The sequence below is a fragment of the Lissotriton vulgaris genome, chromosome 5, assembly GCF_964263255.1.
Source record: "Lissotriton vulgaris chromosome 5, aLisVul1.2, whole genome shotgun sequence".
Taxonomy (NCBI): Eukaryota; Metazoa; Chordata; class Amphibia; order Caudata; family Salamandridae; genus Lissotriton; species Lissotriton vulgaris.
In genome coordinates this window covers 1499916801-1499943700 of record NC_141693.1, presented here as the reverse complement: position 1 = coordinate 1499943700, position 26900 = coordinate 1499916801, and the positions used below count along the sequence as shown (strand labels likewise).

Genomic DNA, 26900 nt, shown 5'->3' with positions numbered 1-26900 from the left:
TCATACCTCATGGTCACCGCTTTTGTTGCTTGAAAATGTGCCATTGTGGGGGGTTTGGTTAACATCCACATCTCTGACTATTACTGCAGATGAAAATTCACTGTAGGCCAGGCTGTGTGACTGTGACTGAGCCAAAAAACGTTGTTGTGTTAAAATATTTGGTGCCAAGTGTACCATAATGTTGTGATCTTGTTGCAGGGTCTAGTACATGTTACTACATTGCTCGAAACTGCCAGCTCTGGTGTAGGAAATATTTTTGGGGGTATTAACTGGTGAGGTGATGAAGGGAAAGCATATGTTCGTCCTTGATCCTTTTAAGAGGGGGCTCCAAGAAAGTTTTTTGTTTTCACAGTCTACTGCATCTTATTTACTTGTAGATTTCGGATGAGGGACACTAGCCATCCCTGATAAAAAGCCCGATTAATTACCTGCAAGTTACTCTGTGAACTCACATGACCAGGCTAAGAAGCTGCCCTTTAGACATAAGCTTGCCTAGCAACTCTTCTATTATTCTGCCCATTCAGCTTCGCTTTATTTTTTCCTTGCATCTTTTCTCTGCAATCTCTTTATCTTGGAGTACACCCAACACCCCTTAAGTCTTCCAGCGCTTTCCTGATTGCCTCAGTCCATTAACCATTCCAATATGAAGGTTTTTACTTATTATGCTTACCAGATGATTGGAAAAGAATCATAGCTTTGAAATGTGTCTTAGATGATTGGCCCACCAGTTTCATCTATATTTTCAACCAGCCATTTACTAAAAACTTCACCGGGATTGTCCAAAAGGAGAAATTCTCCATCTTTTCTAAGACAATGTTCTCAAGCAAATAATAGGTAATTGAATAAAGCACTGATTGTCTTTTGCCAGGTATAAAAATCAGGAATTAGTTTGTGACTGGTTTGAGTTTCAGAGGTATGATACAGAGCATATCATAAAGTAATTAACAGATTATTTAATTAGAGAAAAGCATCACAAAAAGTACACAGACCTAATGCAGTTTACATCGAACATAAGTATATTTTGGAATACAAAGAAGTGTTTAGGCCTCCATTGTGGGGTATTGAGGAAACTGCATACATGTTCAGTATGTGGTTACTAGACTAACGGTACTTTAGATTCTAATTAATATAATGTAAATGTAGGCATATCCCTATTGAGCTGCAATAATCTGCCTCATTGCCATCCTACTACTCTGCAGGCAGCAATGAAGTCGGCGTTGCTTGGTACCACAATACAGCTGTCCACACCATAACCATGGCCCATCTCATCCATTCCATCACATGCTTCTAAGGGTAGAAAGTTACCACTGTGTGCCTCACTCATAGGACTATGGGAAAAGACTTATGAGGCTGGCTGCTGGAAAAGAAAAAGCTGGAGTGGGGCTTTCTTGGAATGAAAGGTCGTTGGAGCAAGGGAACTCACATGTATCTGCCCCATACGCAAACCACTTGAAGCTCAAGGCAACAGGAGCAAAGACATATTTGGAGACTGTAGGCAGTGTGGCAAATGCCATAGAAATACTTGGATAAGTTGGGCCTAGTGGTACCGTTCACAAAGCACTGAATGCCAACTACATGTAACTTCAACATAACGTGTATTTGTAAACCATATGTTCACCCAATGGCATCTTGGCGATGAATATAACATGTTTATTGTTACCCAACTCATTGGAACTCATTTTATCAACCTCAGAGGGGTGAATGGTTGGGTGGACCCCCCAGTATTTGAATCAGTGACCAATAATTATTATTCCACTAAGCCACCAGACCCAGCTACTTCGAGGCACCAAGAGCATAGAGAGAAGTTGGAGACAAAGTAAAAACGAGGAAGAGAACAGGAAGTCTAATGTACACAAACAGTTTAAAGTATGTGTACTAAAACATTTTTTCAAGCGTGAAAAAGTACGGTCTTTGATATGCCCGAGGGCTGAATGTACATTGTGTCAGCATTGAGTTATTTTGAGGATTTAATTCCACACTGCTCTGTAAATTATGCCCCCAGTCTCTAGAAGAGGAATATATATGACATTGCTGTATTATGCTGTATCTCAGTCACAATCCCTCTACTGCACCCTGGAGTCAGCCCTCTCTATCTGATATTACTACTTTGAGTGTTACAAAAAACTCTTGACAGAAACCCCCAACAAGCTGTGCAATTCCCAGAGGTGGGTAGATACAAAGAGGCACATGCATCAATCGTTTAATAAATTGCAAAATGTGTGAATCGCAAAAACATGGCATTTGAAATCGCAAAATACAGTGTAGCAATGCATCAACTGTATACTTGCGAAAAACACTGATTTTCGCAAATATGAAGATTTGCAAAAAAGTCTGTGAAAATATTTGCGATTCTGTATTTGCGCCACCCAAATAGAGAATCGCAAATAAAGAATCGCTAATGACATGCATTAAAATGAGCAAATTGCGTTTTTCCAGAAAATCGCAATATTGCAAGCGCAAAATAAGAAGGATCACAACCAGGTGGTAATCATGAGTGAAAATCACATACAGCTGCAAATCAACTCAAACTTATTTAAACACACCCATAATGAGCTGCCACAATTCACAATGGCAGGGCTCTACCTGATGGCGAGGAGGAGGAGGCTGCAGGCTGCTGGACACAGACGGAGGCGAATAAATGAGCGCATTTTCAGAGTCTGCATAACTTTGCTAGGACAGCAAGAGGATGAGATATACGATAAGTATAGGCTAAATGCAGCAATGATTCATGATATATCCATTCGTATCCCTTCCTTGAATGCTCCTCCTTGTGTGACTATAACTTGTACATTTGCAATTTTTTTCTGTTTGTATCTTTTATGCAACGCACGTAATCCTGAGTCCTTATGTATCGCAACTGGTTCTTATGTAAAGCTCTCTGACACCTTCGGGTAAAGTTCACGCTTTATAAAATTGCATTAAATAAAAAAATAAAAAAATACATCTAATCAATGAATTGGACCCCATCCTGCAACAACAGACACATAGGACCATTGCCATCCCAACGCATGTGCAGGTCCTATGTTGCCTACATCTACTGGTGTCATGCAGTTTTCAGGGAGTCATTGCAGCAGCTGGGGGTGTGTCGCAAAGCACACTTTCTAGAATATTCAAAGCATTCCTTGATGCCATGATTGTCCGTATAGGCTCACACATAAATTTCCCTACCACAGTGCATGACCTTGCTAAAATTAAACAGGAGTTTTACCAGATTGCTCGCTTCCCACATGTTTTGGGTTGTATTGATTGCACCCATGTAGCAATATGTCCCTCTGCAGCACAGGAATATTTATATTGGAATGAGAAATGTTATCATTCCCTCAATATTTAGGTTGTCTGCAATGCCAAAAACATAATAACTGACATTGTATCGCAATTTCCAGTCAGTGCACTTGATTCCTATATATTCAGGCAAAGTGGCATTCACACCCGTCTTGTCAGGGGAGAATTTGGAGAGGGACATCTGCTTGGTAAATATGTGTAACACATTCTCACAGTCATTGTACGTATGTCAATGTCAAACTACCACTGACCCCCTTTGCTTTCTTACATGTAGATAACAGCGCATACGCCTTGCGTAATTACGTTATGACACCTTACCTCAATCCTACAACTGCCAACCAACAGAGGTACAATGCAGTACATATATCAACAAGGAACGTCATAGAGCGCACATTTGGGCTGCTGAAGAGCCGATTCAGATGCCTCCATAAGACTGGTGGAGCACTTCAATACAACCATGAACAATGCTGTTAGATAGTAGCAGCATGGCCCATGCTGCAAAATATTGCGACAAGGGGAGGAATGGAAATCGCGCTGTCTGACAGGGACTCGGAGGATGGGAACAGCAAGTGCCACACCACCGTGCAGCACAAGGGGCAAGCGCAGCAAAAGGGCGCAGGAGAAGATTGGACATCACACAAAATTACTTCTGAGGTGAGTAATGATGACACAAAAACTGTATATTGCAAGGAAAGTAATCTTTATGTAAAGAAATAATCACATGAGTGTTGAAGCACACTTTCAATATGACCAGTGGCACAGGAGTCAAGGTAATGGACATATGTGGAATGAAAAGTAAGGTCACATTGCATCAATGGTTACGTCACCATATTGGAATCTCATTGTACATGGCAGTATATCGCTTTCTCCCACGAACACCCAGGCGCCTGTCAGAGCCAGCATCTTCATCCATCATGTTGGAAGTGGAGGGGGTACTGCTCTGTGTGTTGCATCTTACTGCAGTGGCAACTGACATAACTATACTGCTCATGCTTGAGGCATCCTCACTACCCTCTAACTGTGTGTAAATGTTGGCTGCACTAGTGGATGCATTCGTCCTTTCCACTGCATTGGTCACCTGGTCCAGTGCTTTCGCCACATCCCCGCTCCAATGGCACATTTATGTTTGCATGGTCACAGACCTACGTGCCAGCAGTGCGGTTGTTGTGGCCAGCCTATTTCTCATAGATTTTGAGGTGCTGCATTAGTTGGCGATGGTGTCTTTTCTGAGATGCATGTCCCTGGTCAGTTGGTGCACACTATCGGACAGTACTGCAATGTTGTCTGCCATCTTTCCAATTTGGATCTCTACTAAACGTGTGTTCTTGGTCTGCACGCGCTGCGTACGGAGCATCTGTCCCTCAAGACCACCCCAGACCTCATTTGGTTGCTCCGCCTGCTGTGTTCTGTGTGCTCTACGTCTTCTACGCCGGACACTGATATTGCCTCTGCGAACCTGTGTTTGTGGATTTGGGATGGGAGTAGATTGGCGATGGCTGCCTTCAGGTGTTGCATTGGCCTCATCATCTGAATCCAAGGGGACCAGTGGTGGGACAGTTGCCCTGCGTGAGTTTGGTACACGTGATTGATTTGTTGGTAGTACCGGTGTGTCCACATGTTCAACTGCGCTGGAGCCCTGCATTTCCTGGACATCACTATCCTCAGCTCCTACACGTTCTGCATCTGTGAGGTTAAACAGTGCAAAACAGCGTTAATTTATGCTTGGAATGTCATGTCACAGTAATCAATTATTTGATTTGTCATTAAATTGAGGACATTATACACTATTTAGAGTTCTTTTTCGCATATTTGTGTGTTTTTCATTGTAACTGCTTGACCTAGCTACATCTCCCATAATGCACTTCCCTTTCTGAAAACATTGTGTACTGGATGGTAAAAAGTGTACACTTATGCTGTACTGAGCCCAGGTTCTAACTTTATTAATTGGGACAATGGCAACATGCATTTATCTTGCCTTCAGATGTGTGTGCTGCTCCTGAGGTGTCTAGCTGTGTCACACCAACAACAGCTTCAGGCTGGATTGTGGATTCCACCAAGTCCTCCATGGCAGTGTTCCCAGCATCTGTTGGTGTTCCCCCTCCTTTCTTCTTTGCCTCCTTCAGCTGGTCAGCAATGCGCACCTTAGCCTGACTGGGAAAATCATACCATCGTTTTTTCAACTCTTCAATGGTGCGGTGTGTCACCTGAATGGCATTCACCCTATTTTGGATCCGGATCCATATTTTTCTTTTCTCCTGCTCTGCCACTTTTAAAGATGCTTTGCCAGCTTATCATGGCTGTGGACTACTCCCTCAATGAGGGTGTCAATTTATTTTTCAGAAAATTAATTTTCCTTTTCCTGCCTGTTTGACTGTCTTCTGCTGTTTGTGCAGCTTCCATTTTCAGATAGATGGCAGGTGTTTCCAATCTCTCTGTCCCACTCCTGTTCAGCTCCCAGAGCCAGCACCCTCCTCTCCCTGAGCCTGTGCACTGAAAATGAGGCTTAGGCTGCTCACTTCCTGGTTCTGATGTCATCAAGATGCATCAATAGCGCGACTTCGGTAATTGCGATTTCGCAAATAGCAAACGCTAATAGCGAGATCGCAATTACCGATATCGCTATTTTATTTGCGATTTTTTGCGATTCTTTATTTTATCGCAATTTTTTTGTTGCATCGCCTTTTGCAATCCTTTATTTGCGATTCCTTAAATATCGCAAATAAGGAATCGCAAACTTTAACAATGATGCATGTGCCTGTAACAACCTACCTCCATCGCTAGACATTGGGGAAACATGGACTATTAGTGAACTCTGAGGCAAGACTGTAATGTAAATCAAAATGTAAATTTAAAAATGGCTGAATTTACAAGACCTTTTTTAAGCTGACATTAAAGTGATAAATCATGTTGCATTATGGGAGACTTTTTACTCTTACCTTGGTGCCATGGACATTGCATATATGGCTCCTATGTATTACCCATGGAAAGGGATTCCAGATTAACAAAGCCTTATTAACCTTGCTTCTGATGACTCTGCCTGATTCATTGAAGTGATGACTGCTGGCAGCACTGCACTGATGTTACTACTGTGGGTAATCTTCCATAGGGTGCCCATCAATGCAATCCTGTCCAATGCAATCCTGTCTGATGGGATTATTAATTCAGCCTTAATATTAGTAGTTCAGGATGATATTAATAGAACACAAGTAGCTCCTATTATAGAAAAAGTTGGAGATGCCTGATCTAACAACCTAGCTTAATAGGAGTGACAATTGACAACATTTGACCTCTGAGAACCTTGTTCAGCCTTTGCTGCACAACAGCCAGTGATGGAGGCACCCTGACTCCAGGGGTGTAACACAGGCCTTGCAGCCCCTGCCTAGAGATAGGGTTCTGTGGCATGTGGAGGTGATGCCTTCAAGGGCCCCCTTTCAACCCCAGGCCAGTGAACATCTCCATGGGGCAAATGCCATAGAAATACGTGGATAAGTTTGGCCTAGTGGTACCGTTCACAAAGCACTAAATGCCAACCACATGTAACTTCAACATAACGTGTATTTGTAAACCATATGTTCACCCAAGGGCATCTTGGCAAATGAATATAAAATGTTTATTGTTACCCAACTCATTGGAACTCATTTTATCAACCTTAGAGGGGTGAAAGGTTGAGTGGACCCGCCAGAATTTGAATCAGTGACCATTAATCTTTATCTTACTAAGCCACCAGACCGAGCTACTTCGAGGCACCAAGAGCATAGAGAGAAGTTGGAGACAAAGTAAAAACCAGGAGGAGAACAGGAAGTCTAATGGACACAACCAGTTTAAAGTATGGGTACTCAAAAAATATTTTAAGCGTCAACAGGTATGGTCTGTGGCATGCCAGAGAGTTGCATGTACATGGTGTCGGCAGTGAGTCATTGAGTTATTTTGAGGATTTAATTCCACACTGATCGGTAAATTATGCCCCCAGTCTCTAGAAGAGGAATATATGTGACATTAATGGGTTATGCTGTATCTCAGTTACAATTCCTCTTCTGCACCCTGGAGTAAGCCCTATCTGATATTACTACTTTGAGTGTTACAAAAATCTCTTGACAAAAACCTCCAACAAGCTGTGCAATTCCCAGAAATGGGTAGATACAAACAACCTACCTCCATCGCTAGACATTGGGAAACATGGACTATTAGTGAACTCTGAGGAAAGACTGTAATGTAAATCAAAATGTAAATTTTGAAATGGCTGAATTTAGAAGACCTATTTTAAGCTGACATTTAAGTGATAAATCATGTGGCATTGTAAATCGTGTGGCATTGTGGGAGACTTTTTACTGTTACCTTGTTGCTGATGACCCTGCCTGATGCATTGGAGTGATGACTGCTGGCAGCACTGCACAGAGGTGACTACTGTGGGTAATCTTCTATAGGGTGCCCATCAATGTAATCCTGTCTGATGGGGTTAATATTGTAGCTTTAATCTTAGTAGCTCAGGATGATTTTCATAGAACACAAGTAGCTCCTATTATAGAAAAAGTTGGAGATGCCTGATCTAACAACCTAGCTTATTAGAAGTGACAGTTGACAACATTTGAACTCTGAGAACCTTGTTCTGCCTTAGCTGCACAACAGCCTCCTGTTTGCTCAGTAATAGCTGGTGAATTAGGAACTCAATGGGACATAAAAACCTGCTGGGAACCTGGCCATACAAAGCGAATATCCCTTCAATTAAACTATAACTTCCATTCAGAAACAGTGATGGAGGCACCCTGACTCCAGGGGTGTAACACAGGTCTTGCAGCCCCTGCTTAGGGGTGGGTTTCGGTGGCATGTGGAGGTGATGCCTTCAGAGTACCCCTTTCAGCCCTAGGCCAGTGAACATCTGAGATATTGGAAACTTAGAACTCCAACTTGCAGACAAGCCAGCAAATTAACGGGTAGAGCTGAGCCCTGAATGTGTTTGTTTGATTTTGTAAATCATGCAAACATTCCAAAATTTGAAAACGTTTCTTCACAATTTAAAGCATATGTAATATTTAGAAGCTTTGACATTAATACGTCATGTAGTAGTATTGCACTGAGAAGAACTTACAATTTAACATGGTAATCACATCTTTTAAGCAGGGAAGCTGTGGTTTATCGAAGACCTCTAGTTTAACATTCTATAAATCAGCCAGTAAAGGGTATCAATTTGTATTATTGCTGTTATGTTAACGCTTAGTTTGTACCTCTTTGAGCATTTCCAGTAGTGTTTAGCACAAACTTGACAAAGTATTTTCAGAGGCCTGGCTTGTTCAGTAACACGGTGGTGGGTGGCGCGGTTTAAACTTTAGATTTCCCAACAATCATGCTTGCATAGCTTGTTAACATAAATTATTTGTGAAGAAGGACATGAGGGGGCCTTAAGGGGCAGTGGAAAGTGATAGCAGTAAAACTAATGACTACAGAATGCATTTATAAGGAGGGGGGTTACCACCAATGTCCCCACTAACTCTTTTCCTCTGTGTGCGGCAGGGGAGGGTCTCTGTGCGCTGCAACAAAGGCTATGTGCACCAAGAATCAGACCGTGTATGTGTGCAGTGCCAAATGTCACTCCAAACGTTTACTTAAAAAAGTGAAAAGATGGTGCATTTTCACTCATACAGCGACACAATAAGAATCTAAAGGCCGGTTTGAAAATTTCATAAACACGCCATGACATGAATTGGTTACACAGGCAAATACACTTCAGGTTTAGAAGAGCCCAAGACTCCAACAGTGGTACCATCATAAGATTTTACTAAATATTCTTAACTGAATCACTGCTCATTGAGTGGGGTAATGGTGAGAGCCTATACAATATCACATATACACAATAAGTTACAAAATTACATAACATATTTACAATTTGATGTGAAAGCTACTGAGTAATGTTGGGCTATCCCGCCAGAGATAGTTAGTAAAACTCTGACATCCAGGCAAACATGGACTGTGGGAGAGGGCTGTTCAGACACGTCAAGTGGCATTACTAGTTGGGTGACAGGGTTGCTTCTCACGGCGATCCTTGCCATTTCTCCAGTGCTGATAAACTCTAACGAGGTCAACTTTCCCATTCAGCAGGTCAGCGTTTGTCTTCCTCAGCAAATCCAAATGCTTCTGCTCTAGTCTATCTCTCAGTTTACTCTTGATAGTATTAATGAGGCTGAATCCTCGTTCACAATCTGCACAAAATGCTTGAAATGTTGCGCAGACATCAACAAGCTGAGACACCACACTATACTGAGCAGCATTGCGTACAGTGTAATTCACCATGTCTTGATAGGTGGTAAATAACGCACCCTTTACATGTTCTGCCACCACATATTTCTAGTCTCTGTATTGTAGAACAACATCTTCTGGTGTTTCACAATCACCCAGGACCAAGACATTTTTATACTTCTCAACAAGTCTTTGTATATTCTTTTTTGCATGTGCTCACTAAAAAGGGAAACAAAAGACAAAATAGGCCCACTGTCAAACTCTTGCCTTTCCTTGTACAACACCATAAGATCTCTTACATTTCTGCTTCAAAAGACAGTGTCTCCAAAATACGGTTCCTTAATATGACCAATCTTTGCTCTTGCAAACTGTACAGTAGTCAAATAACTTTTTTGGAACAGTGTGCACAAAGATGCAAATTCACTCAGAATGTCAGAATTAAGTACTGCAAGGGTGTTACAAGGATCCTGCTCATACACAGAATTGTGCACAGAGACCCAGGACATCAGTGAATTGTGGTGTACCAGAAACTCACCTCAGTACCTAGAAAAACCCCAACCAGCTAGCATCAGTGTCGCTTTAGCTCTTTGTCCTATAGCAAAGTAACCAATAATTAGATAACCTAGAACATGCAACTTAGGACAAACTCAGGAATGGTGGGAAGGGAGAACACTCTTTTGTTATACTCTCATACCAGTCCACAACAGGAGTAAATAAGAGACACGGGCAAGGTTAAAATATTTATTTTATGAACGTGCTCTCAGGTGCAGTATCTTAGCCAACATAAGCAGACATATGATTAGAAATAATATGGTCAACATTGTTACAATTCTATAAAATACAAAAGGAAAAATCATATTATAATGATGCTGAAAACAGGTCTTATAGCGCCTAGTTTTAACACCCTCTCTAAATAGGAACTATGAGGTCCATTAGGATGGTGGACGGATGCATGATCGCAGTGCTGGAGGCGGCGGAAAATGCACCTCACCGTCCGCCAGCAGCGGCCCTTCTGTCCGCCATATTAGGAAGTCGAACTGGGCTTATTTACCATAGACCCAGCCCTACACGCCTTCCTGGCCCTGTTCGTACTTCACTTCCAGCAAGTCATGCACCGTCGTGGACCCCGCCGCAGGTACACAAGTATGCAATACACACATACCATGCCACAGTATACATGAACACTGTTACCTGTTCACACCAGCAGCGTAGGGTTAGTAACAAGGGCACTAGGGCACTGCCCGAGGGGCTGGTGTCCAGTTCCAGCTGAGGGCTGCTGTTGTAGGGAAGCTGAGGTGGATCAATCTGGGCGGTCCCTGCATTTGTAAATGACCGCCAGCGACCCAGTGGGTGCCCGAGAGGCCTTCCTGTAAGTAAATGTGTGTTCATTGCCACCCTCCCATCTATGGCAGAGGTGTCACTCCCTTACTCTTGCTGGGCCAGACCAGTAATATATGTATATTGAGCGGTGCAGGGGGCATGATCAAAACTTGCCTCACTAGTTGTCAGGTGCGTCACCATTGTGAACTAATCCGTGGTAGACAGGGCATGTTGTAAACACAAGAAATCCACAATGCAAATACACAACAAACACGGACACTGACAAAGTACACAACATGAGTAACTGCCTTTATTAAACTTCACAAAGATAGCACTCTGATGTATCCAGGAGCCAGCCCAGTGGCCAGTTCACATTGCAGAGCATGTCCATGAGAAGCAGCACAACCAAGGGGCAAGAAACAGCACCGTTACAGGCAGGGCAATGAGGGAGTGCAGAGCATGTCCATGAGAAGCTGCACAACCAAGGGGCAAGAAGCAGCACAGTTACAGGCAGGGCAATGAGGGAGTGCAGAGCATGTCCATGAGAAGCTGCACAACCAAGGGGCATCAAGCAGCACAGTTACCATAGAGCCTGTGGCCAGAACAGAGCAGTTACATCTGAGGCAGCACAAGTGAGGGGCACATGACATCAGAACTCAAACAGGGCCAGTGGCCAGAATAGAGCAGGTACAGCTGAGGCAGCACAAGTGAGGGGCACATTGCATCACATTACTAACAGGGCCAGAGGCCAGAACTGAGCAGGTACATCTGAGGCAGCACAAGTGAGGGGCACATTGCATCACATTACTAACAGGGCCAGTGGCCAGAACAGAGCAGGTACATCTTTGGCAGCACAAGTGAGGGGCACAGTGCATTACATTACTAACAGGGCTAGTGGCCCGAATAGAGCAGGAACAGCTGAGGCAGCACAAGGACATGTGTCATACTGACAGTCCAATGGACAAGAATATTGCAAGGGTGGTTACAATGATCAGTCCAGACATCAAGTACAATGAGATTTGAGTGATGGGAACTGCACCTCACAGCACAGAATCAGGTGGACTGTGGGACCTCGCACCTTCGGACACAGTGGCAGGACCTGATACAGGAGTGTGAGAAACAGCCACAGTTCTAGTGACTGGCACTTGAGCGACAGACCCGGACACACTGCCAGGACCTGATACAGGAGTGTGAGAAACAGCCACAGCTCTAGTAACTGACACATGAGCGATAGACCCTGATACACTGCCAGGACCTGATACCGGAGTGTGAGAAACAGCCACAGCTGTAGTGACTGACTCATGAGCGACAGACCCTGACACACTGCCATGACCTGATACAGGAGTGTGAGAAACAGCCACAGCTCTAGTGACTGACACATGAGCGATAGACCCTGACACACTGCCACGACCTGTGCCTGGACACTGACAAACAAATACCATGCCAGCATCTGAGACATGAGATTGGCGGACACCCACAGTGGCAGTACCTGAAACAGGAGAGGGCACAACTGACACAGTGCTACTACATGAGGCATGACAGCGAACAACAGACACAGTGCCACTATCTGACACATGAGAGTGAACTGCAGTTGACCCACCGGGACCACTGAAATGATGAGCTACAGGGCTGTATGGGCCAGGAGGCAGGGTGGCTCTGGGAGCTGGAGACAGCTGTACTTGTGCGACATTGGGGTGGCCAGGTGTTACCAGTGTGTGCTTCCATTTCTTGGGGATTCGGTAGGGCACCCTGGAATTCACTGGACTGGTAAGTGGTGCGGCCTCATCTGAAACATCACCCATCAAGGTTGGATCATGTGCATGTGTGGGTCTGCTCTCTGGGGACGTGCTGGAACCTGCTTGACGTTTGCTCTGACCCTGCCTTCTGCCCTCTGCATCATGTGTAATGGGGGATGCTACATCAGTATACTCCTTCCTCTGCTTCACTGGGGTGTGGATGGGAGTAGAGGTATGTGGGCCTCCACCTCTGACACATGTGGTTTATGTTCCTTCACCAACACCAGCTTCAGGGGACGCATGGGTCATGGATGTCTGTCCTTGGTGGATGTCTGTCCTTGGTGGATGTCCTGTCCATGTGAGGCGCCTTGCCCCTGGGAGTAGCCTGCTTCCTGGGAGTAGCCTGCTCCCTGGGAGTAGCCTTGGCCGTGGGAGACGCCTTGGCCTTAGGAGGTGTCCTGCCTTTGGAATGTACCTTATCCGTGGGCGGTGCTCTGTCCCTGGGAGGTGCCCTGTCCATTGAAGGTGCCCTGTCCATTGAAGGTGCCCTGTCCATTGAAGGTGCCCTGTCCATTGAAGGTGCCCTGTCCTTGTGAGGTACCCTGTCTTTGTGAGGTTCCCTGTCTTTGTGAGGTTCCCTGTCCTTGTGAGGTACCCTGTCCTTGGGAGGTGCCCTGTCCTTGGGAGATGCCCTGTCCTTGGGAGATGCCCTGTCCTTGGGAGGTGCCCTGTCCTTGGGAGGCGACCTGTCCTTGGGAGGTGCCCTGTCCTTGGGAGGTGCCCTGTCCTTGGGAGGCGCCCTGTCCTTGGGAGGCGCCCTGTCCTTGGGAGGCGCCCTGTCCTTGGGAGGCGCCCTGTCCTTGGGAGGCGCCCTGTCCTTGGGAGGCGCCCTGTCCTTGGGAGGCGCCCTGTCCTTGGGAGGCGCCCTGTCCTTGGGAGGCGCCCTGTCCTTGGGAGGTGCCCTGTCCTTGGGAGGCGCCCTGTCCTTGAGAGGCGCCCTGGTCCTTGGGAGGTGCCTGCTCCTTGGGAGAAGCTGTGTCCATGGGTGGTGTCCTGTCCTTTGTGGATGCCCTGTCCTTGGTGGATGCCCTGTCCTTGGTCTGTGCCTTGTCCCTGAGATGTGCCTTGCCCTTGTGAGTACCTTTTGAGGGGGATGCATGTGTGTCCCGTGAATCTGTGCCCCCCATCACCCCTTGAGGGTCCTGTGTGTCATCTCCAGGGTAGCTGATGTCGTGTTCTATGAAAGATTTTCCTTTCCCAGGGGATGGTGTCTGTGGCCTCCGTTGCCTGCCTTGCCTCCTGTGGCTGCTTCTAGTGCAATACCCTGAAAATGACAACTGTTCAGAGGTGTCACTCTCCCCTGAGACAGTAAGTGGTGTTGATGGGGGAACTGAAGTAGAACCTTGTCCATGTGACTGTTGAATGGCTGCAGACACTGTGTTGGATAAGGACTGTACTGTCCCGTGGAGACTAGCAACATCACCATGCATCCCCTTCATGAATGCTACCACCTGCCCCAACTTCCTATCGTGGTCCAGGAATGCATTTATCATGTTTGTTTGCCCTACACACAGCTGTCGCAGCAGATCAACCGCCTCAGCACTAAGGGCAGTTTGTGTCACAGGGGCAGGGGCAGCGGTGCCTGCACCAAAGGCCACTCTGCTCCCCCTACTCTTGCGAGCACGAGCAGTACTTTTTGCAGTTGGTGGCAGTGTAGGCCCAGTGTGCTGTGTACCGACTGAAGGTGTAGATTGTATACTCCCTGTGTCTACCAACAGTGCTGACTCACCACCGCTGTCTGAAGATGATGACGATGGTGTCTCCACATGTGAGTCCTCAGGGATAGTTCTGTCCCCCTCTCCGGGGCTGCTCTGTTCCATCTCAGTCAGTGTTTGTGTGGTGTCTGATCCGGATGCATTGCTACCACTTCCCTCCGTCGTTTGTCTGTCAGTGCCCTCGTGCAAAGCTGAAAGAGAGATCAGAGGTATACCTAAGTGCCACACTCACTAACTGCAAATTACAAAATCCAAACTTCCTTGACTGCTGGACAACATGTCGAACCCATCCAGCACATGAACCACCCCTCCCAGACATCCTCATATCAAAGAATTAGTGGGCCATGTGACACATGTACACGAAACAAACAGGGCAAGTGCATGCAGATCACCACACATGTGATGCCATGGGACCGATGACATGAATGACATGTCCTGGGCCCCTGCACTACAATGCAACTGGTATGGCCAGCTGGCTGACATGGATGCTGACTCTCACTCCGCTAATCCACCAACATGCAATAGCAGCACACCATAGAGCCAATGGATGTCACTACTGTGTCTGACCAGCAATACATGCATGCACTCCCAAGTCACAAACCCATGTCTCACTGCTAGTTTGCTGCTGCTCCCCTCTCAGCCGTGCGGACAGGTCAGGATGTGTCACAGCTATGATACGTAGCATTAGAGGGGTCATGGTACGTCGTGCAAGCCGACCTGATCTCGGAATCAGCCCCAGTGTCATCTCCGCCACAGTCTTGCTGAGCCTGGAGATGTCGTCCCACCGCTTGTGGCAGTGTTTGTGTGGCCTGTTGCACACCCCCACTGCCCGTACATCACGTGCTATGGCCCTCCACACGGCCTTGCCATGGTGCAGCTTGACCTAACATAATGGGAGACAAGAGGGGGCAAGTCAGTGAACAGTTGGCCGTTCACACAGATAGAAGGTACAGGTATCTGTCAGCAGCCATGCACAGTACAACAACTGTGACTGGCAGGACAATATGGCATTAGTCCAACATAGATAGCAGGTGAGGCACACACACACAAGATAGCTGTGATCGGTCGTGACCCAGCACAGCCACAAGACTACACAGGTCATGTTTGTTACCCCTCAAAGATAACACTGCGCAGCATAGAGGTCACTCAGTCAGTGACAGAACCAAGAGCACATCACAGGGTTTCTGGCCTGCTGGGGCACACCCACACTGCCTCCCTCAGAACACAGCCCAGATTGCAGACACCAGGAGTCAGGGACCACCTCATGCACACCAACATGTCCCCCACTGCACTTACCACCTGTCCTGGGCCACCGTAGAGCCGTTCATAGTGGCTGAGCACACCGTCCACAAGGACCTCCAGCTCCTCTGCACTGAAGGGACGGGACCGGATCTGTCCAACTCTTGCCCTGGCAAGGTCCAGGACACTGGCACAACAGCAGCAGTCGGTGGAGTGGGCAGCAGCAGCAGCAGTTAGAGGTGATGGGTGCAGGCAGCAGTGGCTGGAAGCAGTGGATGTGTGGTGCTCAGACTCACACATTTATAGGGCCCTGAGCTGATATCGGTGGCACACGTCTGCAGCAGTTGGTGTTCCCGGGCTGCCTCATTCAAAATAAGCCAATGACTAGCCCCGCTGTGGCGGTGCACGGCTTCCACCTTTTTGAAAATCGCTTACGCGTCCCGCGGTACCTGTTTCCATTGGCTGCATGTGAAAGGACAATCACGGTCACACACCACCAACCGCAGGTGCGCGCTACCGCGATGGTGCATCATTTGAAATACATCACTTGCTGGCATCGCAATGGCGGAGCACGCATTCCGCGGCGATGGGGCAGGCTAACGGATAAATATGAATGTGCAAGTGGCAATGCAGTTGTTATCCCCCATTCTTCACATAGCGGCACCTACCGCCCGGACCCGGTGGTGGGTAACTGCCCATGCCCATTCAGTCCAAGGGCCCGCCATGCAGATAGCTGTACCCACCGCCGTTCCCCGGCGGTGAGTCACTGCCCATGCCCATTCAGTCCAGGGGCCCGCCATGCAGATAGCGGTACCCACCCCCGTTCCCACGCGGTGAGTCACTGCCCATGCCCATGCCCATTCAGTCCAGGGGTCCGCCATGCAGATAGCGGTACCCATCGCCATTCCCCGGCAGTGAGTCACCGCCCATGCCCATTCAGTCCAGGGGCCCGCCATGCAGATAGCGGTACCCACCGCCATTCCCCGGCTATGAGTCACCTCCCATGCCCATTCAGTCCAGGGCCCGCCATGCAGATAACGGTACCCACTGCCGTTCCCCGGCGGTGAGTCACCGCCCATGCCCATTCAGTCCAGGGGCCCGCCATGCAGATAGCGGTACCCACCACCGTTTCACTCACCGGTGGGTACCGCTATCTGCATGGCGGGCCCCTGGACTGAATGGGCATGGCATGGGCGGTGACTCAACGCCGGGGAACGGCGGTGGGTACCGCTATCTGCATGGAGGCACACACCAACTGCCATTTCACAATGTAGATTTAACTGTTGTAGAAAGCCTGCCCCGCCCACGCGGCATGCGTGAACCTCCATAGCGGTGCCGGAGACTGGATGCATTTGAAAGATGTACCCTAGCGGCAGCGCACGCATGACCGCACCGGTGTGTCCCAGCCAATAGGAAATGCATTCGGGGAGGCTGAATGCAAGTTTTGAAATTGCGGCAGGCGTGCACTGCCAGCGCGAGGCCAATTACTGCATGGTCAGGCACACATTCCGTTTTGGCAAGGGGACATGGGTGGCTGAGCAGGTACATGGTACCTGCCAACACATCATGCTGTGGCGCGGGCGCTGTCCAAGGGTGTCCATTGGCCACCATGATCATGCAACAGGGCAGTGCTAACATTGCAAGTTACACACTCAGACCAGTGCTGAGTGCACATGCCATGCCAGTGCACATCTGTGACAATGTAGTGATGTGGTGGCACAGTGGAGAAGCGTGGCTCAGTGGTTAGAGGCGGCAGACCCAGAAGCTGAGATCGGCCATGGACCAGGGTTCGATTCCCCGCCTCGGCGGGTCTCGGGCTCAAAAATTCCACGGAGTCGACAATTCTCGCTCTGGTGCCTACTCGACTCACGGGGCCACACTCTGCGACTCTGGGCAATAGCTTGCTTAATCTCCACTACGGCCCCTCGCAGCGGGATGCCTGGCTTTCACCTTGTGGATACCCGCCCGGGGTATCTCACAGGGGAATACCAGGACGGGTTCCCTAAGCAAGCGCCTTGAGGCCCCTGAGTTAAAGCGCGCTATATAAATCGAAACACATTTACATTTACATTTACATTTACATGGGTTGTTGGTTTACATTTACACAGTTCATTGTTACCATGGACCTGCAGATTGTGTTACATGTGTGTCTGTGCATGATATGTGCAACGAAATGTGATGTGATGGGTGCACTATGAATTTGTTGCTGTGTGATGTATGCCTGATGGATTGCCCTCTCATGTGTCCTTGTCCAGCCTATGCAAGTCTAGTCAGAGGTGCATGACCTCATGGACTGTGTATTTATATATTGGCATGGTGCAGCACAAAGATTGGGGCCTGTGTGGATGCATGAGGAGTATGTTGCACAATCAAGGCTGTCTGTGCTACATGTGGGAGCGTGCCTTTGTGCATACACATGTCTGTGACGTCATGTCATTGTGGGGCTGTCAATGTGGCAAGTCTACAGGTGTGCCATTGTTGTGTGCCATGGCCAACCCACATGTAGTCTGTGGTACCATCACTGGTGATGTCAGTCATTGTTATTGCTGTGTCTGTCATGATCAGAAATGTGGTACAGCTGTGTTGTGTTTACAATTGACATGTGCTACCATCCTAAGAGGGCTCCGAATGTGCACCGTCCATACACTGTGCTGGAGGACATTGTGGACGACGAGGTAATACACAGATTCTACTTGGTCCGTCCCACATTGCAGATCCTGGTTGCCCAACTGGAGCCCCACCTGCAGCCACGAAGGGAATATCCCGGGGCAATCACACCAACCGCCAAGGTGATGGCGGCACTTCACTTCTTCGCTACTGGCATTTTCCAGCACACAATTGGTACAGCAGGAGTGGTGTCCCAACCACTGTTCCCAAGAGGCCGCGCGCGCGCACTTCTCTACCCCCGAGCACGCAGTCCCATGTGTGGAGCGCGCACAGAGGGCACAGAGGGCACATCCCGTGAGAGTATTCGCGCCGCCGCCGCTTTTAAAAGGCGCGCAGTGTGAAAAGCGGGCATTTCCAGAAGGTAGGAGAAGGCGGCGAAAGGGGCGGAGGTAAGTGTTTCCATGTGGCCCCCTTGTGTTATGTATTTTCCTGAAGCACCTGTATTGTTTTGATAGTAACGCGAGGCTGCGGGGCAGATGGAGTGCTTTTATTTAAGAATCCATGTTAATTGCCCTTCACGAGCGGCGATTAACATGGATATTTAAATAAAAGCACTCCATCTCCGCCGCAGCCTCGCGTTACTATCAGAACAATACAGGTGCTTCAGGAAAATACATAACAAAAGGAGCCACATGGAAACACTTACCTCCGCTCCTTTCGCCGCCGTCTCCTGCGGTGGGGCCAGTAAACCTGAATGAGACACAAATGGAAGTCTGCCCCTGAATCAGGATTACAAGTAAATGAAAAATACTACACATTTTCACATTGCCAGGATGAACTGAGCAGTTTGTGCGGAGAAAACACTATATTCCTTGTTTGACATCGGACGAAAGCATCTGGTATCACTTATCCCAGTTTAGTTCTCGTTCTGAGACTGCACCCTGCAATATCTGTTGTTTCCGTTTGCAGTATTAAACATCAAATAACCAGGCACTCGGATGAGGCCCAAAATATTTAAAGGCTACTGCTGCAAATGAATAGTAATTGCTACCCGAGATATAAATATGCTTCAGAAAGAAGATCACAAATTCAAAGGCGTTCACAGAAGCATGGACACAATTTTTCAATTTTTATTCTCCAGACTACCACTTCTGTTATGAAAAATTCACTGCCCACAAAATGTTCACCGCACAAGTTATTTTCTAAAAAGTATGATGTGTGGTGGAAAAAAGCACCAAATCTAGAAGGCAAATAATTAATATGGGAATTCCTTTGTAGTGGTTTACTGACTAATTCATGTGTGAAATAAATAAAGCGCACTACCAGAGGCAACTCGGACACAAATTGCTGCTACATGAAGTTAAAATTAAAAAAGCACAGAAAATATCTAAAGATGTCAAAGCACAAAAAATCAAGAAAGTGAAGATCGAACTTGCTTACATCAAATTGTGTACCTTGTGAATGCTTTAGTACATTTGTCAGGAGCTATCTTTGCACTGTTTCTGCTTTACCCCGTATGTGTTTTGTTCTCAAAAGCTATTTGAAGGAAGTGGGACACTGCAATTCGGTGGCTGTCTGCTAATGTATATATAGACAAAAAGGGCCAAGGGGGAGATTTCGAAACCAGCGGGTATCAGGTCCCCACAACATGATTTAGAAACACAATAAAATACCCGGGTCTAAAATGATACATAAATGCGAAAAACGAACTCAGAAGTCTTTGAAATTGTGGGGCAGATTTATGAGGCCGTTGCGCCTCTTTGCGCCGCAATTGCGTCACTTTATTTGACGCAACTGCGGCACAAACAATGCGCCCTATTTACAACGTGACGCATCTAGGAAATGCGTCACGTTGTAAAGCACTGCGCCATAAGGAGGCGTTCCTGCGCAGGGGGGGGGGCGTTCCTGCGCAGGAACGCCTCCTGAAAGTGGCTGAGTGAAATCTATGAGACTTCACTCAGTCACTTTCAGGGCAATATTGCGTCAAAACCCTGCGCCTGCTTGAAGCAGGCGTAGGTCTTGACGCAGCATTGTGCAGATGGTGTACCCCCGAGCCTTGCTGGAGCTGCGGCGTGCTTGCGACGCAACTCCAGCAATGCGCCACATTTCCAGCACAGATGCGTCACGCATCTGTGCCGTTTTTGCACCATGGTGCGCCGCATTATAAATGCGGCGCACCATGGGTGGCGGAGCTGTGGCGCACTGTGGCGCACGTTAACTGGCGCATCCCTGGGGATGCGCCAGTTAACATAAATCTGCCCCTGTGTTTTTAAGGATGAGAACCCTCATCCACCAAAGGTGGCATGCTTCGTCATAGGGTCCCTCCTCACACCACCTTTTTGTAGGACCATATGTGACACAATAATTTAGGTGAATGATACTGTGTGTATGAAAATAAAAGAATAGTTAATTAAAAAAACTAAATACCCCACAGGCATTCTGCTCTATTCTTGTCTGTTGGGTGTTAGGATTAAAACCATGCAGAAGTGATTCCACTGGGAGGAAAAATTATTTTGTTGATATGGTCAACATGTTTCTGCCCCTCATTTGCCCTAACCTTAGTTGTAGGCGAATTCATTCGACAATACAACACTTCTGCTGTATAGTGCTAAAAAATGTGAAAGTAAAGGGAAAAAAATAGCATTTCATTAGCTGGTCACAAATGCTTTCTAGACGAGCCACTTCCACTGGACCCGCAAAAGTCCTGTCTTAACATTAGCCCTGGCAGGGTACTCAAGGTCCTCACTGTAGCAAGCCTCTCATTCGCCCGGTGCATATATATTGTATAGGCTCTCAACATTTCCCCACCCAATGAACAGTGCTCCAGTTAAGAATATTTAGTAAAAATCTCATGATTGTACCACCGTTGGAGTCTTGTGCTTTTCTAAACCTGAAGTGTACTTGCCTGTGTAATCAATTCATGTTATGTTTATCCAATTTGCAAACCGGCCTTGAGATCGGCCTTTTCACTTTTTTAAGTAAACGTTTAGACTGACATTTGGCACTGCACATGCGCGTCTGGTTCCTGGCGCACATAGCCGCGGTTGCAGTGCACAGAGACCCTCCACTGCCGCACACAGAGGAAAAAAGTTAGAGGGAACATTGGTCCCAACCCACGTTTAGTGTGGTACTGCGTGATGTCCTGGCAGCCATGATGCTATTTAAGGATGAATATATCCATTTTCCTGGGGCAGCGGAATTGCCAGCTGTGAAGGCTGATTTCTACGCTCTGAGTCGGATTCCACATGTGGTGGGTGCCATTGATGGCACACATATTGGTCTGGTTCCACCACAGGCATGTGAATACATTTATCGTAATAGGAAGCATTACCATTCCATCAACGTCCAAGTGGTGTGCCAGGCCAATCAGATCATCTTGCATGTGTGTGCCAGATTTCCAGGCTCTGCACATGACTCCCATGTCCTGCAGAGCAGCATTGTGCCCCGACTGATGGCGAATATGCATCCGGAACAGGGCTGGCTTGTTGGTGAGTTTTAAGTGTCAAACACTGTGTTGTATGTGTGCCCTGCTGACCCACACCACAGTGGTAATGTTGGATGTGCCTGTCCACCTCTCCCATAGGTGACTCTGCGTATCCGAACCGCCCATGGTTGTTGAGCCCAGAACGGAATCCCACTAACACCAGGCGAACAGCGATATAATGTGGCACATGGCAAGACACGTCGGGTGGTGGAGCGCACATTCGGGCTGCTGAAGTCAAGATTCCGCTGCCTGGACAAGACCGGAGGGGCCCTGCCTTACTCACCCGCAAAGGTCTGCAAAATCGTGGTTGCCTGCTGCATGCTCCACAACGTGGCCATGTGCAAGGAGATCCCCCTGATCCTGGACCCTGCAGACCAACAAGTGGCTCCGCATGCTATCTTGCCCGTGTCCAGTGATGACAATAGTGGAGAGGAGGAAGGTGTGGACCAGAGACGTCAGCTCAATAAGCGCTACTTCCCCTGAAGGTGGGTGTCAATGTACGGTGTTGACATGGTATGCGGGAGGGGTGGTTGGTGGTGATGTCTGGATGTGTGTTGTGACTGCTGCCTGTGGTTGGCTCTGTGCTGCTTGCAAATGTGTGTGGGACATGGTAGTCATGCACGGCTCACAAATGGGTATGTTATGACTGGTGAAAATTGTGGAGTAGATAGACAGCACAGCCGTGAAATGCGGTGTGGTGTGAAGGCTGTGATGCAGTATCCTGCCATGTGTATGTTGTGCTCTTGTTCTACCTAGGTCGCTTCATTTTCAACACGAGTACAGACAAGCATTGCTCCTTGGACATGGTAACGTTTACATCATTGTACACCCTGTGATTAAAACATGGAGTGCACACAGACATGAGTGTTTCAAGGGTGTTTATTTACAATGGTGGCAGTGTTGATGGAGTGCATATTTACAAGATGGGGGTGTGGGTATCATCAAGTTGAAAGTCATGGAGGATGAGAACATCGTGTAGAACCCACAATGTCGTGGGAACCCAGTACAACACATAAAAGTGATAGCCTGGCGGTGTGGGGGAGGATAGTCCGCAGAGTGAATCGCAGGCTCAGGGCATGGTGAAGTCAGCGCCGGCTCCTCGTCTGGTAGCTGGCTGGTGCTTTGCCACTGGTTTCAGCTGGCTGTTTCCTCGGACTTCCCCTCTGTATTTTGGACGGAGGAGGGACTCCTGTGGGGGCAGCTTGCTCGGGGGACACATACCTCTCTGTGACCTCAGGGGATGTTTGTGTAATGACATCCTGAAGGCCACTGGGGGTAGGGGAGGTGGTATATGGGCTGCAGGCTGCTCCCTCCGAGACGCTGCTTGCTGCCCCATGATGTCCACCACTTGTGCCAGCCTGTTGACGATGGACCTCAACAGCTGCCGGTGCTCCAGTGTGTCATGGCGTGTCTGTGCCCGCTCATAAACGTCCACAACCCTGTTGATGGCATCCAGGGCCTCAGCACCACAATTGGGTGGGTGTTGCTGGCCACCTGCCCTTCCACTTGCTCTCCTGTCTGGAGCCTGTTACCTCACCTGGGTCCTAGCCTGGAGACTCTCCCTGCTCTCCTGGGATGTGGTGGGTGTTTTGTTGTCCAATGGGTCTGGGAGGGTGGGACAGGGTAGACTTGTTGCAGTGGTGATGGTGGTGGTAGTGGCAGTACAGGTCCCGACGGCAGGGGCCACTGTTGGTGTTGTGGTCAAGGTGGTGGTGACAGCAATGTCCTGGGACCGAGAAGGCACTGGCGACACTGGTGTACTGGCCACTTCCAGGGCATCCGAGGCGTCAAGGTCATCAGCTCCAGAGAGTCCATGGTCTGAGGCGGGTGCCTGGTGTTTCCGGTTGCTGACATTTCCTGCCAGTTCACGATCACCTGTTGTACAAAGGATAGAGAGTCATTGATGTGTACTGCACAGGTTGGTTGTTGTGACAATTGGGATGTCATGTCATGCAGCAAAAGATTGACGAACTCATCACATTTTTGTGGTACACAGTACAGGGCATCATGACGGGTTCGGGTGGCATACGCCACTTGGCTAGGTGTCATACTGTGCTGGCCCCTCACCCAGGTACACCCCTCCCTGTGAAGATGGCTACCTACCTGTTACTTTGGTGAGGCTAGCTCATGGTGGAGGGACTCCATCTTGCTGGGCTGTGAGTCAAGGGGGCCTGTTGGGAGTTGTAGCGCTGGCCCCTCAACCAGGTACACCCCTCCCTGTGAATATGGCTACCTACCTGTTACTTTGGTGAGGCTAGCACATGGTGGAGGGACTCCATCTTGCTGGGCTGTGAGTCAAGGGGGCCTGTTGGGAGTTGTAGTGCTGGCCCCTCAACCAGGTACACCCCTCCCTGTGAAGATGGCTACATACCTGTTGCTTTGGTGAGGCTTGCACATGGTGGAGGGACTCCATCTAGCTGGGCTGTGGGTGAAGGGGGCCTGTTGGGAGTTGTAGTGCTGGCCCCTCAACCAGGTACACCCCTCCCTGTGAATATGGCTTCCTACCTGTTACTTTGGTGAGGCTAGCACATGGTGGAGGGACTCCATCTTGCTGGGCTGTGGGTGAAGGGGGCCTGTTGGGAGTTGTAGTGCTGGCCCCTCAACCAGGTACACCCCTCCCTGTGAAGATGGCTACATACCTGTTACTTTGGTGAGGCTAGCACATGGTGGAGGGACTCCATCTAGCTGGGCTGTGGGTGAAGGGGGCCTGTTGGGAGTTGTAGTGCTGGCCCCTCAACCAGGTACACCCCTCCCTGTGAAGATGGCTACCTACCTATTACTTTGGTGAGCGGGGTTGCATTGCTAGTACATGGTGGAGGGACTCCATCTTGCTGGGCTGTGGGTGAAAGGGGCCTGTTGGGAGTTGTAGTGCTGGCTGCTTAGCCACATGTGACCCAGGAAATGGTGGTTGCTCCGTGTGTGGGTGGTCATGGTGGATGCATTTTGGCCCTGCCATTCACCCATTTGGATGTATGTGTGCTCAACATGCATGGTGTGGGGCGTAGGCGGAGTATCGTAGCAGTTGTGCACGGCATTACTTAACATTGTGATTGTGGTCATTAGGTTGTACTTACCAGCCTCCATTCCCTCAGCTATTCCTTCCAGGCTCTCTGGGTGCAGCATTCCAAGCACCTTCTCCTCCCATTCAGTGTATGGTATTGGCTGGATGGAACTGCCGGTGCCAGTACGCTCGGCCCGCTCACGGTTCTTGGCTCTCATTGACTTCACCTTTGCCTTGAGGTCGTGCCACCACCTCTGGATGTCTCTTTTGTTGTGTGGTGCGGTCCCTGATGCGTTCGTTCTGGTGACTATCCTTTCCCACATTCTGGTTTTGTTGGCCAGTGTGGTCCGTTGTACAAGGTTTCCAAACAGAGTGGGTTCTACGCATATGATCTCATCCACCATGACTTTCAGCTCACTCTCTGTGAATTTGGGCTGTTTCTTGTGGGCCATGGTGTGTGCTGTGCAGGGTGTTGGGGGTGCAGGTGTGTGGTTTGTTGTGATGGTGTTGTGGTGGATGGTGAGGTGGGTGTGTTGATGTGCAGGTTGTTGTGTGGCTATTGGTGTATGTGGTGCTGTGCTCTGCTGTGTATGTGGTACTGTGCTCTGCTGTGTGCTTCTTCCTCACAGTTCTGCTGTATGCCTCTTTCTCTCAGTTCTGCTGTGATGCAAAGGATTGTGGGGATGGGAGGGGCTCCTTTTATTTTCGTTTTTGTGGCTGTGTCCCAATGGGATCTTGCAGTCAGATATGTTGTGTGGGTGGACCCTTGCCTGTCAGGTATTCCACCATGGGGGTGAGTTTTTGATGTGGGTTATTGGGGGAGAGGTGTGTTCATGGAAGGTTTGTGTCCTTATTTGCTGGATTGCATAGTGCCTTGCAGCCGCCATTTCTTTTGCGGTCAGACCGCCCTTCCGCAGTTACTTATATTTGTCGATGTTATTTTCCACGACGGTCGCGGAGGAGGATTCTTTACGTTGCCCTGACGGTGTTATCCTAATCGTGCAGCCGGTCGCTCCGCTGCACTGTCGGCGGTTGGGCCTGTTACCGCGGCCACTCCGTCCACGGCGGTCATTTTTTTCAATGGTTCAATCCGCGGTCGGCGGTCTTTGTTGTCATCCCTCTGCCGCGGACAAGTTTTCTATGCTTCCGTCCGCGGTCGGAGGACTTTGATGACATCCGTCCGCCGCGGTAGGGTTTTGCTGGAGGGGAATCATAATTGCACCGCCGTTTTCACCACGGTGCAGTCGGACGGACAATTCCCGCGGGACTGGCGGTCAGGACGCTTTCCGTCCGCAATCCTAATCGGCCCCTATGTTTATAAACTAAAGAAGGTCTCTTAGGCTTGCTTGGGGGACCCCATTACCTTTCCGCTCAGTAAGAGTAAATCACATTTTAAAAGTTATGTATATGTGCCTTATCGAAGAAATTAATGCACCATATTAATTCTGTTTTAATAAGGATCAAGGCTGTTTGCAGTGATAATGGGCAGAAGATTTGTTGTTGTTAAAAACAAGTTTCGGCAGCAAAAGGCACGTTGCGGTCACCAAGGAAAAAGGGCTGGCATGCATGCTTAACTATTTGCCAATTGAGTATAACGGCAGCCCTATGTTAGCTCTTCTTACCTCATGATCACCGTGGCAAGGGGTATGGTTCACATCCACATCTGACTATTGCTGCAGATGGAAATTCACTGTAGGCAAGGCTGTGTGACTGTGACTGAGCCAAAAAACTTTGTAGTGTCAAAATATTTGGTTCCAAGTGTACCATAATTTTGTGATCTCGTTTGCAGGGTCTAGTAGGTATTACTCCATTGCTCGAAACAGCCAGCTCTAGTGTAGGAAATATATTTTGGGGTATTAACTGGTGAGGTGGTGAAGGGAAGGCATATTTTCGTCCTTGATCCTTTAATTTCCGAGGGAACTCCAAGAAAGTTTCATTTTCACGGTCTACTGCATCATATTTACTTGTAGATTTTGTATGAAGGACACTAGCCATCCCTGAGGAAAGGGCAGGGATTTAATTATCTGCAAGTTAATCTGTGAACTCACATCACCAGGCTAAGAAGCTGTCCTTTAGGCATAAGCGACTAGCAACTCTTATATTATCCTGCCCATTCAGCTTGGCTTTATTTTTTCCTTGCATCTTTTCTCTGCAATCTCGTTGTCTTGGAGTACACCCAACACGCTCTTAAGTCTTACAGCACTTTCCTGATTGCCTCGGTCCAT

General features: G+C 48.2%; 1 pseudogene; it reads right to left on the bottom strand.

The window, feature by feature from the left end:
• Positions 1 to 26900, bottom strand: LOC147712850 (uncharacterized; annotated as a pseudogene).